General features: G+C 58.4%; 1 protein-coding gene across 2 annotated transcripts in view; it reads right to left on the bottom strand.

Annotated features, from left to right (window-relative positions):
- Positions 1-13709, bottom strand: part of PPP1R1B (protein phosphatase 1 regulatory inhibitor subunit 1B) — a 155452-nt gene that overhangs the window by 25736 nt on the left and 116007 nt on the right. The window lies entirely within an intron of this gene.

Raw genomic sequence — 13709 nt, 5'->3', positions numbered from 1 at the left:
CGCCATAATCCCGGCAAAGCAAACAAGTTCAGAGCAAAAACTAATTACATTTAGAGCAGCTGTGATAATAATCCTAATTCCACCCCATTTGGTGCCTAAAATCCGGTGATCCAGCAGCGAATGGGGGTGGCCGTCACCAGCACCCATGCCTGGGTCACCTCAGGGCTTTGGGGGGTCCCTTTGGCGCTGTGGTCCCACCGGGGGGGTCCCTGCCTTTGCCCTCCTCATGGCCCTACCCGACCCCATCGCCCCTCACCGGGTGCTGCAGCGGCTCTGCCCCGGTGCCCGGGTGGTGGCACCGTGCCCGGTGTCCCCCCCCCCTCTCCACGGCCTCCTTGGGGACACGGGGAAGGGGGGGGGGGGATCAGGCGGGCGCAGCTGGCGCCCGTCACCGTAATGGCCACGGCTGGGCTGGCACGGCGGCCCCGCGCCTGCGGGCACCGGGCAGGAGCAGCTTGTGCCTGGTTTGTCCTTCACTAGACCCCCACAAACCCACAACCCCCCCCCTCCCCGTGCAGCCGAGGCCTCGCAGCTCATCACTCGGCTGGCCCCGGTGATTGGAGCTCAGCACCGGAGGCACCGTAAACCCCAATGTGCCATGGGCCGGGCATGATACCCCACTGCTTCCCTTAGGGAAAGGGGAAAACGCCACCGTCGGCATCCCCCCCCCCCCCCTTGATGCTGGTGGGTACCGGTTGGCACCGTCACCGGCAGCAGCGCGGCCGCAGGGGGGGTATTTGCATCCTCACTGTTACCTTGGGGAGCGTTTGCCACAAACGTACATTGGGGCTTTTGGTTTCCCTTTTATTCCTTTTATTTAAAGTTGCCAAAAATTTGTGTTAGCTAATGGCTTCTTAATTCTGCCGAAAATGAGGGAAGGAAAATGATGCCATTCATCTTGTATTGGTTTGAAATCGCGGCTGACAACTAATCGATCATACTGTGGGACATTAACTCCTTTGGATGGGGGCCCAAAGCCGCTCTCGCAGCTCCCAGCTCCCGCCCTGGATTCATTTAACTACTTTACTGCTGGTATTTTGGCACGTGCCGCGCCGGGTTGGTTCCTCTCCGGCTACAGCTGGCACCGTCACTGCAGCATCGCCCCCCCCCGTGTGCCACCGATGGTGCCCTTCACCCGACCTTCACCCCATGGCCTAACCACACCCCCCCCCACCTCTTCCTCCATGGGTCCCCCCCATTATGGACGTGACCGGGATGGGCGAGCACCCAGGGACATCGGTGGGGACAAAGCAGGGATAGGGATGATGGCGGTGGGGCCTTTGCTGCCCCAGAGGCCCGTGCCTCAGTTTCCCCATGTGGAAGGGCTCAGGTTTTGCCCCCCCTCTGCCCCCCCCCCAATGTGGTCACTGGGACGGGCAGGTCCCCATGGGGAGCGGAGGGGCTGGTGGCACCTCAAAGCCATGGGTGAAGGCAAGGTGGCCCCAGCCCCTATGTCCCCTCTGACCCCAGGAGGGGGCCCCACATCGATTCCGGGTGCCAGGGGTGGTGGCCTTGGGCTGTGCCCCCCCTCCCGGGGGGCAGCTGAGGGTGCTGCGGGCACCCCACGGCCGAGCAGGGCCGGATCCTGCCCCCTCCATCCCCGGACACGGAGCGAGGACATCGGCGATGGGGCCAAGGGAGCGGAGGGGCAGGCGGTTTATATAGGCATGGTGGGCGGGGCCAGGGGAAGAAAGAAGTCTGCCATTGGTCAGCAGCATCAGCCCCGGCAGGCGATTGGCTGGAGGTACGATTGCCGGTTAGGGATTGGCTGAGGGCTGGGAGCGGGGTGGTCCCCCCATGCCCCGGGTGGGTCTCGGTCACGGCCCATGGCGGGACCCGGCCGGGGGGAGCCAGAACGGAGGCCAAAGGGACAGAGCCCCCGCTGGGGACCGGAGCAAGTGTGTGCGTCTGACCAAACATGTGTGTGTCTGACCAAACATGTGTGTGTCTGACCAAACACGTGTGTTCAACCAACCACGTGTGTGCGTCCGACCAAACATGTGTGTCTGACCAAACATGTGTGTTCAACCAACCACATGTGTGCGTCCGACCAAACATGTGTGTGCGTCTGACCAAACACGTGTGTTCAACCAACCACGTGTGTGCGTCCGACCAAACATGTGTGTGCGTCTGACCAAACACGTGTGTTCAACCAACCACGTGTGTGCGTCCGACCAAACATGTGTGTGCGTCCGACCAAACACGTGTGTTCAACCAACCACGTGTGTGCGTCTGACCAAACATGTGTGTGTGTCTGACCAAACATGTGTGTGCATCTGACCAAACATGTGTGTGCGACCAACCACGTGTGTGCGTCTGACCAAACATGTGTGTGCGTCCGACCAAACGTGTGTGCGTCTGACCAAACGTGTGTGTTCAACCAATCACGTGTGTGCGTCCGACCAAACACGTGTGTTCAACCAATCACGTGTGTGCGTCCGACCAAACGTGTGTGCGTCCGACCAAACATGTGTGTTCAACCAATCACGTGTGTGCGTCCGACCAAACACGTGTGTTCAACCAATCACGTGTGTGCGTCTGACCAAACACGTGTGTTCAACCAACCACGTGTGTGCGTCTGACCAAACATGTGTGTGTGTCTGACCAAACACGTGTGTGCGTCTGACCAAACATGTGTGTGCGTCCGACCAAACACGTGTGTGCGTCCGACCAAACATGTGTGTTCAACCAACCACGTGTGTGCGTCTGACCAAACATGTGTGTGCGTCTGACCAAACACGTGTGTTCAACCAATCACGTGCGTGTGCATCCAACCAAACATGTGTGTGCGACCAACCACGTGTGTGCGTCCGACCAGCCACGTGTGTTCAACCAACCACGTGTGTGTGCGACCAACCACATGTGTGCGACCAAACACGTGTGTGTCCAACCAACCACGTGTGTGTGCCTGACCAAACGTGTGTCCAACCAACCACGTGTGTGCGTCTGACCAAACATGCGTGTCCAACCAACCACGTGTGTGCGTCTGACCAAACACGTGTGTTCAACCAATCACGTGTGTGTGCGTCCGACCAAACACGTGTGTCCAACCAACCACGTGCGTGTGCCTGACCAAACATGTGTGTCCAACCAACCACGTGTGTACGTCTGACCAAACATGTGTGTCCGTCTGACCAAACATGTCTGTCCATCTGACCAACCACGTGTGTGCGTCCGACCAAACACGTGTGTGTCCAACCAACCACGTGTGTACGTCTGACCAACCACGTGTGTCCGTCCGACCAACCACGTGTGTCTGACCAACCACATGTGTGCGTCTGACCAACCACGTGTGTGTGTGACCAACCACGTGTGTGCGTCCGACCAACCACGTGTGTGCGACCAACCACGTGTGTGCATCCGACCAACCACATCTGTGTGTCTGTCCAACCACGTGTGTGTGTCCAACCAACCACGTGCATCTGACCAACCACATGTGTGCGACCAACCACGTGTGTGTGCGTCCGACCAACCACGTGTGTCTGTCCAACCACATGTGTCTGTCCAACCACACTTTTCCGTCCGACCAACCATGTGTGTGCGTCTGACCAACCACGTGTGTCTGTCTGTCCAACCACGTGTGTCCATCTGACCAACCAGGTGTGTCTGTCTGTCCGTCCAACCACGTGTGTGCGTCTGACCAACCACGTGTGTCTGTCCAACCACATGTGTCTGTCCAACCACGTGTGTCTGTCCAACCACGTGTGTCTGACCAACCACGTGTGACCGGCTGACCAACCACGTGTGTGCGCGACCAGCCACGTGTGTGCATCTGTCCAACCACGTGTGTCCATCTGTCCAACCAGGTGTGTCTGTATAACCATGTGTCCACCTGTCCAACCACGTGTGCCTGTCCAACCACGTGTGTGCGTCTGACCAACCACTTGTGTCCGTCCGACCAACCGTGTGTGTCTGTCCAACCACGTGTGTCCATCTGTCCAACCAGGTGTGTCTGTACAACCACGTGTCCACCTGTCCAACCACGTGTGTCTGTCCCACCACGAATGTCTGTCTGAGCACCCTCCCCACTGCCCTCCTGCTGCCATCCTCCTGCACAGCACCTCCATCTACCTGTGTGTCTGTCCACGTGTCTGTGCCTGCATCCACCCAACCACACGTCTGCCTGTCCATCCAGCCACCCGCCTCCTTCACTATGTGTCTATCCATCCCTCCATCCATTTGTCCATCCATCCATCCATCCGTTTGTCCATCCATCCATCCATCCATCCATCCATCCATCCATCCATCCATCCATCCATCCATCCATCCATCCATCCATCCATCCATCCATCCATCCATCCATCCCCCCATCCGTTTGTCCATCCATGCATCCATCCATCCATAGAATCCTAGAATCATAGAATCGTTAGGGTTGGAAAGGACCTTAAGATCATCCAGTTCCAACCCCCCTGCCATGGGCAGGGACACCTCACACTAAACCATGGCACCCAAGGCTCTGTCCAACCTGGCCTTGAACGGTGACAGGGATGGAGCATTCACAACCTCCCTGGGCAACTCATTCCAGTGCCTCAGCACCCTCACAGGAAAGAATTTCTTTCTTATATCCAATCTAAACTTCCCCTGTTTCAGTTTTAACCCGTTACCCCTTGTCCTGTCACTCCAGTCCCTAATGAAGAGTCCCTCCCCAGTATCCCTATAGGCCCCATCCATCCATCCCTCCATCCTTCCCTCCATCCATCCGTGCATCCATGCATCCATCATCCATCCCCGTCCATGCTGTGTGCACACCCATGTACTCACATGGGGCTGACCCTCCAGGTGTGGTTGTGCTGTGATGGGCAGGGTTAAACAGGGGGGAGCGGGGGGTGCGGCAGCCTCTCCAGGAGGTTCTGGGTCCACTCGATGCCCCATCGTCCTCATCACACCTTCATCCCCATTGTCCTCATCACACCTTCATCCCCATCGTCCCCTTCATCCCCATCAGCCTCATCACCGCCATTGTCTTCATGATCCTCATCAGCCCACTTCAACCCCTTCATCCCTTCACACCCATCACCCCCATCATCCCCTTGATCTCCATCACCCCCATCACTGTCATCACCTCTGTCACACCTATCATCCCCACCATCCACTTCTCTCTCATCATCCTCATCACCCCCATCGCCCTCATCACCTCTATCCTCATCATCACCTCTATCACACCTATCATCTCCACCATTCACCCCCATCATCCTCATCACCCCCATTGCCCTCATCACTCCATCACCCCCATCATCCTCATCACCCCCATCATCCTCATCACCCCCGTTGCCCTCATCACTCCGTCACCCCCATCATCCTCATCACCCCCATCACTCTCATCACCTCTATCATCATCATCACCTCTATCACACCTATCATCTCCACCGTTCACTCCTGTCATCCTCATCACCCCATCGTCTTCATCACTCTGTCACCCCCATCATCCTCATCACCCCCATCACCCTCATCACTCCGTCACCCCCATCATCCTCATCACCCCCATCACCCTCATCACCTCTATCCTCATCATCACCTCTACCACACCTATCATCTACATCATCCACTTCCCTCCCATCGTCCTCATCACCCCCATCGTCCTCATCACCCCCATCGCCCTCATCACCTCTATCACCATCATCACCTCAATCACTCCTATCGTCCCCGCCATCTCCTCCACCGCCATCATCCTCATCGCGCCCATCGCCCTCATCACCCCTACCACCCCCATCACCTCATCACCCCATTGTCTTCATCCCCCTCACCACCCCATTCACCCCTTCACCCCCTTCACCCCCAGCACCCCCATTACCCCCTTCACCCCCTTCCTCCCCACCACCCCACGTCCCCCCCTGCGGCGCGCGGGCGATGAAGACGCAGACCCCGAGCGTATGTCAGGAATCAGCGCCTGTCGCAGGCACATAATCTGTTTTTCTAAGCCGCCCACGAGCCGAATTAGGCCGACAGCTGCTCCGGGTCCTCTCCCCCTCCGCTCCCGCGCCGCAGATGCCGAGGCCGGGGAGCGATGCTGGTGCCGGTGCTACCGGTGCTGCCGGTGCCGGTGGTACCCGCGGCTCCCGGCCTCGCACCTCCCGCCACGCGGCACCGGGACCCACGGCGGGAGCCGGGCCCAGGCGCGTGCACCGGGGCCCTCGCCTCCCTTTTGCTTTTTGGGAGAGCAGTAGAATGCGATATGCAAATGAGATGGTTATTACCGCAATGTTCGTCAAGCTGAGCTGAGAAGACATTAATAGCCTGATGAATATGCATGTGAATTTGTTAATTAAGTTAATTATTCTGCTGAAAATGCATTCGTCTTCCAAGGACATTTTCCCAATGATTTTTACATGCTTCAGTCATTAGTCATGCTGTATTTTATCGGGGAAATGAGTTTGCTGAAGTTGCAGGGGAGAAAAAAGGAAAGGGAAAAAAGCAAGAAAGGAAAAGGAGAAAGAAAAGGGGGAAAAAAAAAAAAGGAAAAAGGGAGGGGGCAAAAAGGGAAGAAAGAAACAAAAAGGAAAACGGGTGGAAAAGAAGGAAAAAGGGGGAAAAAAGAGACAACAAAGCGGCTTGGGGGGGACTTCGGGGGCTGCAGGTGGGTGCAGGTGGATGCAGCCCCCCCCCCCTTCGCCCCTTTTTCTCCCTCTGATGAGGAACTTTCCTCTTCCTTTTTTCCCTGCCAGTGCCAAATTTCCAACACATTAATTAATTGTTGTAGCCAATTAAGTGCAGTTGTGCAAATGAGTTTAGCACTAATTGCCATGCAGCGCCTGGAAGCACATAAAAACTTGCGGTGGGGTGGAGGGAGATGGGGGGGGGGGGAAATGGGGCTGGGAGGGGGGGGGGGGACCGGGGCCATGCGAGGGCAAGGGGGTGACAATCGAGTGGCTGGGTCATGCCATAGTGTGCCATGGCAATGCCATGATGTGCCACGCTAGGATGTGCCGTGCCAATGCCATGATGTGCAATGCCAATGATATGATGTGCCAGGCTAGGATGTGCCATGCCAATGCCATGATGTGCCATGCCATGGTGTGCCATGCCAATGATATGATGTGCCATGCTAGGATGTGCCATGCCAATGCCATGATGTGCCACGCTAGGATGTGCCATGCCATGATGTGCCATGTCAATGCCATGATGTGCCATGTCAATGCCATGATGTGCCATGCTAGGATGTGCCATGTCAATGCCATGATGTGCCATGTCAATGCCATGATGTGCCATGCTAGGATGTGTCATGCCAATGCCATGATGTGCCATGTCAATGCCATGATGTGCCATGCTAGGATGTGTCATGCCAATGCCATGATGTGCCATGCCAATGCCATGATGTGCCATGCTAGCATGTGCCATGCCATGATGTGCCATGTCAATGCCATGATTTGCCATGTCAATGCCATGATGTGCCATGCTAGGATGTGCCATGTCAATGCCATGATGTGCCATGTCAATGCCATGATGTGCCATGCTAGGATGTGTCATGCCAATGCCATGATGTGCCACGCTAGGATGTGCCACGCCATGATGTGCCATGCCAATGCCATGATGTGCCATGTCAATGCCATGATGTGCCACGCTAGGATGTGTCATGTCAATGCCATGATGTGCCATGCCAATGCCATGATGTGCTATGTCAATGCCATGATGTGCCATGTCAATGCCATGATGTGCTATGTCAATGCCATGATGTGCCATGCCAATGCCATGATGTGCCACGCTAGGATGTGCCATGCCATGATGTGCCATGCCAATGCCATGATGTGCCATGTCAATGCCATGATGTGCCACGCTAGGATGTCATGTCAATGCCATGATGTGCCATGTCAATGCCATGATGTGCCATGTCAATGCCATGATGTGCCATGCCATGACGTGCCGCGCCGTGCAGTGCTGTTCCATACTGTGCCCCTGCCGTGCTGTGCCAAGCTGAGCCGTGCCGTGCTGGGCCAGGCTCTGCCGTGCTGCTCTATGGGGCTCCGAGCTGTGCCGTGCTGTGCTGTGCCATGGCAGCAGGCGGACACACGGCACCAAGCGGATGCCCCCATCCCACCTGGAGACCCCGTTGTGGGATGTCCCCATGGTTTTGACTGTGTGGGGCCAGCGCTGAGCCCCCCGGCACCCCTCCTGTGCCATGGATACGGACCGCACAGGGAGCTGTGCTGCCCACCCGGGGCTCTGGTTGCACCGCAGGGCATGGCACAGTGTTCTGGGTGCATCATGGCAGGGCATAATACAGCATGGCATGGCAGCATCACAAGCACATCGCATCTTGGCATGGCACGGCACAATGTCACAGGCACATCATGGCACATCACGGTACATCACGGTACATCATGGCACATCATGGTACATCATGGCACATCATGGTATATCATGGTACATCACGGCACATCCCAGCCCATCCCAGCACATCATGGCACATCACAGTACATCATGGAACATCATGGCACATCACGGCACATCACGGCACATCACGGTACATCATGGTACATCACGGCACATCACGGCACATCACAGCACATCACGGCACATCACGGTACATCACGGTAACATCACGGTAACATCACGGTACATCACGGCACATCACGGCACATCACGGTACATCACGGCACATCACGGCACATCACGGTAACATCACGGTAACATCACGGCACATCACGACACATCACGACACATCACGGTACATCACGGTACATCACGGCACATCACGACACATCACGGTACATCACGGTACATCACGGCACATCACGGTACATCACGGCACATCACGACACATCACGGTACATCACGGTACATCACGGTACATCACGGTACATCACGGCACATCACGGTACATCACGGCACATCACGGTACATCACGGTACATCACGGTAACATCACGGTACATCACGGCACATCACGGTACATCACAGTACATCACGGCACATCACGGCACATCACGGTAACATCACGGCACATCACGGCACATCACGGCACATCACGGTACATCACGGCACATCACGGCACATCACGACACATCACGGTAATATCACGGCACATCACGGCACATCACGGCACATCACGGTACATCACGGTAACATCACGGTACATCACGGCACATCACGGTAACATCACGGTACATCACGGTACATCACGGTAACATCACGGTACATCACGGTACATCACGGCACATCACGGTACATCACGGCACATCACGGTACATCACGGCACATCACGGTACATCACGGTAACATCATGGTACATCACGGCACATCATGGCACATCACGGCACATCACGATACATCACGGTACATCACGGTACATCACGGCACATCACGGTATCATCACATCACGGCCTCATACACCCGTCACCACCCACCATGGTCCATCCCAAGGTGCCACCGCCGAGCCCCGGGGTGCGGGGGGGTGTGTGGGGGGTGTGTGTGTGCGCGCCGGGCAGCAGAGGGTTAACGGGCCCCGCCGCTGCCAGCGCAGCGCGGGGGGGAGCTGGGCCGGAGCCAGGGGCTGTCTCTGGGTAACAATAAACACCGGGGCGGCAGCAGCTGCTGCTCCGAGCGCCTCCGCATCCCAATGCCGGCACCCGGCAGCGCCGCTGGACCCGGCCGCCACCACCGGCACCAGCGGCAGTGGCCCTGGTCCATCCCTGGCCCGCAGCATCCCACCGGGCACAGGGGACCGGAGCCTGCTCATCCCGGGATGCCGCAACAAAAGGTTCCGGCGGCTCCGTGCCCGGCACCGCACGCAAAGGGCCGGGCTCTGGGGGGCACCGAGTGTGAGGGGTCCCCAGCGGTCCCCATCGCAGCGGCTGCACCGCATCCAAGCAGCGGGGAGCCAGGCTGGGACCTTCCCTCCCCAACACGTGGCTTTGAGGGGCAGGGGTTTGGCCACCACCGCGTTTCACACCTCCCTCCGGGGGAGCGGGCGGTCCGTGTGGGTCCATAGGCGGCCATGGGGGGCTATAGGGTCCTTGGAGGGTCACAGCAGCAGCAGCAGCCCTGAGGCTGCCGTTCACATTCCAGCACAGGAGGCAGCTGGGACCACCCCCCTCGGGGCTGCTCCAGCCCCCCCAGCACCACCAGACATTGATGCTGCCCCACAGCACCTGCAAACCTCGGCCCCCCCAGCGCTGGGACGGAAATGCTGGGGGGGGGACACGCACATGTGCCTGAACCATCTATGCCCCCCCATCCATTGGAAGGAGCAAGGTTGAATTGCGGGGGGACGGGACCCCCCCCCAAAGTGCCCACTCGGACCCAGGGGTCCCAGCGAGAGCAATTGGGAGCAGGGTTCACCCCCCCAATCCCCATCGCTGCTGAGGACGCGCCGCTCATCACAGGAGTGGCCTTGAGCCCCAGCCAAGAGCACGGAGCCCAAAGCAGGGGGTGATTGATGGCGCTGGCGGGTAAGAGCACCCCGCGGCCCAATCCTCCCGCCAGCCCCAAGTCCTCCCCTGCCCCTGTTCAGGGCTCGTGTTTGTCTCATGTGGGTCCCAGAGGCACCATTAATTAAAACTACATCCAATTAAATGGCAGGTGAAAGCCCCCCCCCCCCCCCCCCATCCTCGCCTTGGCTCAGCTGCGCCGGTGGCAGCGGGGACGGCGGTGGTGTCCCCATTGCCACCCGGTGCCCACTGTGGTCCTTGGGGGGCAGCGGGGTCCCCTGCCCGTGCTGTGCCATGGGGCATGGCAGGAGACGGTGATGGGGCGCGATGGCGGTGACGGGCACAGCGGCCAGGAGGTGATGTCCCCACACACAGGGGACCCTCGGCACGGCGCAGGGACGTGGTTGGAGCATCACCGTGTGCCCGCCATGCTGGTGCGGTGGTGGCACCGCAAGGAGGTGGCACAGGGGGTGCAGGGGGCCGCCCCCCCCCCCCCTCCCTCCGGCTTCGCATTCCTGCTAATTGGAGACGTTAATCCCGGGCGCTGGGTGCTGCGGGAGGCACCAGCTGCGCCGCGGCACCGCTTTAATCAAGCTGCCAACGCCGGGGGGGCCGTGGTGGCACAGGGACCGGGACACCCACTGAGCCCCCCACATCCGTGCCCCGATGCATACGGGGCACATCCCCAGAGCAGCATCCTATCCCCGTGGGATGGGCAGCGCTGGATCCCATGGGATGGGCAGCACCAGTCCTTCACTCCCCAAACCTCACCTCCATCCCAGCCCCTCCCCATGGTGGTTTCATCCTGCCTGGATCCTTTAAAATCCTTTTATTCCCTCTCCCCCGCCCCCATTCCCGAATGGCAAGGGAAGGTGTGAACGGGGTTTTGGAAGGGGATGGCTGAACTGCAGGAAAACCCTTGAAGGGCGCCAGGGAGCAGCTGGAAGGACGAACAGAGCGGGAGGAGGATGGGGAGAGCGGTACCCATCAACACCCGTGTATGGGAGGAGCCGCCCGGTGGCCCGAGCTGGGTTGGGATGCTCTCACCCATAGAGTATCCAGGTGGAGAATCCAGTGGGAAAGCGCCCATGTGGTGATCAGCGCCTTCACGGGAAGGCTCCCGCTCCCTCCTCTTCCTCTCCATCACCCCGCATGGAGGAGCACGGAGCTTGTGCTGGGACATACTGGGAGCTGCTTCCCACATGGAGCCCGACCGCAGCACCACCAGCACCATTGCCAGCACCGGGATGAGCGGGAGAGCCCTCGCCTGCACGAGGACTGCGGGGATGCGGCAGGGAGGAGGGTTTGTGCTGCATCCCCACGGCACCACGAGGAGCAGGGAAGGGTGGGATGGAGCAGCTGGAGATTTACAGCCCCGGCTCGGCCCGCGGCCATTTGGCAGCACAGCTGCTGCCGGGGAGGCTCCATGCCAAAAGAATGGGATGAAGGGAATGGGCCCGGCCAGCCCGGAATGCCGTGGGATCCACGTGCTGAGGGCCTTTGTCCACCCGCGGCCCGAAGGTCGGGCTGCGGTGCTGCGGGCGCGGGCGATGGAGGAGGCGATGCGGAGCGGGATGCGCAGGGGCAGAGCCGATTCCCGGCTCCTAGAGGCTGATTCCCAGCTCCCAGCTGCCCGCTCATAAATCAGGGGCTGCGGAGGCTGCTCCGGGCTCGCTCCGGCCGCCCCCTGCCATCTGCACAGGGTGAGAGCCACGGGGATGCTGAAGCGGGAGCAGGGAGAGGCAGGGACCAGCACCGGGGCAGGGGAACTGCGAGGAGCAAGTGAGGCTCGGAGCGAGCCTTGGTGGAGCGGGAAGGAGCTGATGCTTGGAAGTGAATGGAGCCCCTGGAGCTGAAGCAGGAGCAGCCCCCTCCGTGGCTCCTGGAATCCTGGATCCTGCCCCTTCTCCCTTCCCGTGCTCCAGGGCTGGGGGAAAGCCTCCTGGAGACAGTGGGGAGAGAGACTGAGAGAGAGATGGAAGGAGGGATGGATGGGAGGATGGATAGATAGATGGAAGGAGAGATAGAGGGAGGGATGGAAGGAGGGATGGATAGAGGCATAGATAGATGGCGAGATGGATAGAGGGATGGATAGATGGATGGAGAGATAGAGGGATGGATGGATGGGGGGATGGAGGGATAGATAGAGGGAGGGATGGATGGAGGGATGGATAGAGGCATAGATGGAGAGATGGATAGAAGGATGGATAGAAGGATGGACAGAGGAATAGATGGAGAGATGGATGGAGAGATAGAGGGAGGGATGGATGGATGGAGGATGGATGAAGGAATGGATAGAGGCATAGATAGATGGAGAGATGGATAGAAAGATGGATAGAGGAATAGATGGAGAGATAGAGGGAGGGATGGAGGATGGATGAAGGGATGGATAGAGGCATAGATAGATGGAGAGATGCATAGAGAGATGGATAGAAGGATGGATAGAGGAATAGATGGAGAGATAGAGGGATGGATAGAGGCATAGATAGATGGAGAGATGGATAGATGGATGGAGAGATAGAGGGAGGGATGGAGGATGGATGAAGGGATGGATAGAGGCATAGATAAATGGAGAGACGGATAGAGGGATGGAAGGATGGATGGATAGAGGGAGGGATGGATGACACACAGTCTGTGGCACAGCTCCCTCCCAACTCAGGGCTGGAGCACAACCTCTCCCCAGCTCCTCTCCCGTGCCCAAGGATGGGCACAGACGTGGAGACACCCCCAACCTCGCTGCTTCCCTTCCCAACCCCACAGCTCCGGGTCTCCTCCTTCCTGCCCCCACCATACCCAAAGCAGCCCCAGGACCCCCCCAAGCCCCCCCCGGGCACCAAACTACAGCAGCAGGGAGGGCCAAGGGTGCTGGGTGCAGGCGGTGTCGCAGCGACAGGAGGCAAAGACAGCAAGAGGAAATCTTTAATTTTCCAATCTCCACTTTTCCATTCTTAGAAACTGAAAAGAAAAAAAAAAATCCAAACCCCAAACCCCCCCAAACCCCTAAAGAAAAGCCCATATATTACAAATTATCTGTACAGAGACAAAGCTTAAACCCAGCAAAGGCGCCTTCGGGCTCGAGGAGGCTTTGAACCCTGGTGTGTGTGGAGGGGGAGAGGAAGGCAAGGGGCACCTCAGGGCTTGTGTGGGCCCTGCACCACATTCTAGAGCCTTTTAAACCCCCCCCAACCCATCAATCCTTTTGTCTGCTTTGTACAGAGACCCTTTAAAAGGGGAAAACCCAAAAGAGAAAGGGGAAAAGGCAGTAGGGGAGAGCGGCCCCCCCACTCTAAGAGTCCTACTGGGACCAGTTCAGCCACTGGAGATGGGGGAGGCCCCTGCTTGGCTC

Source organism: Pezoporus occidentalis, unplaced genomic scaffold (assembly GCF_034315485.1).
Source record: "Pezoporus occidentalis ecotype Australia unplaced genomic scaffold, CSIRO_AGI_Poc_V1 ctg341, whole genome shotgun sequence".
In the NCBI taxonomy this organism is placed as follows: Eukaryota; Metazoa; Chordata; class Aves; order Psittaciformes; family Psittacidae; genus Pezoporus; species Pezoporus occidentalis.
Note: the sequence above shows the minus strand (reverse complement) of the source record. Positions and strands in the feature narration are given on the sequence as shown.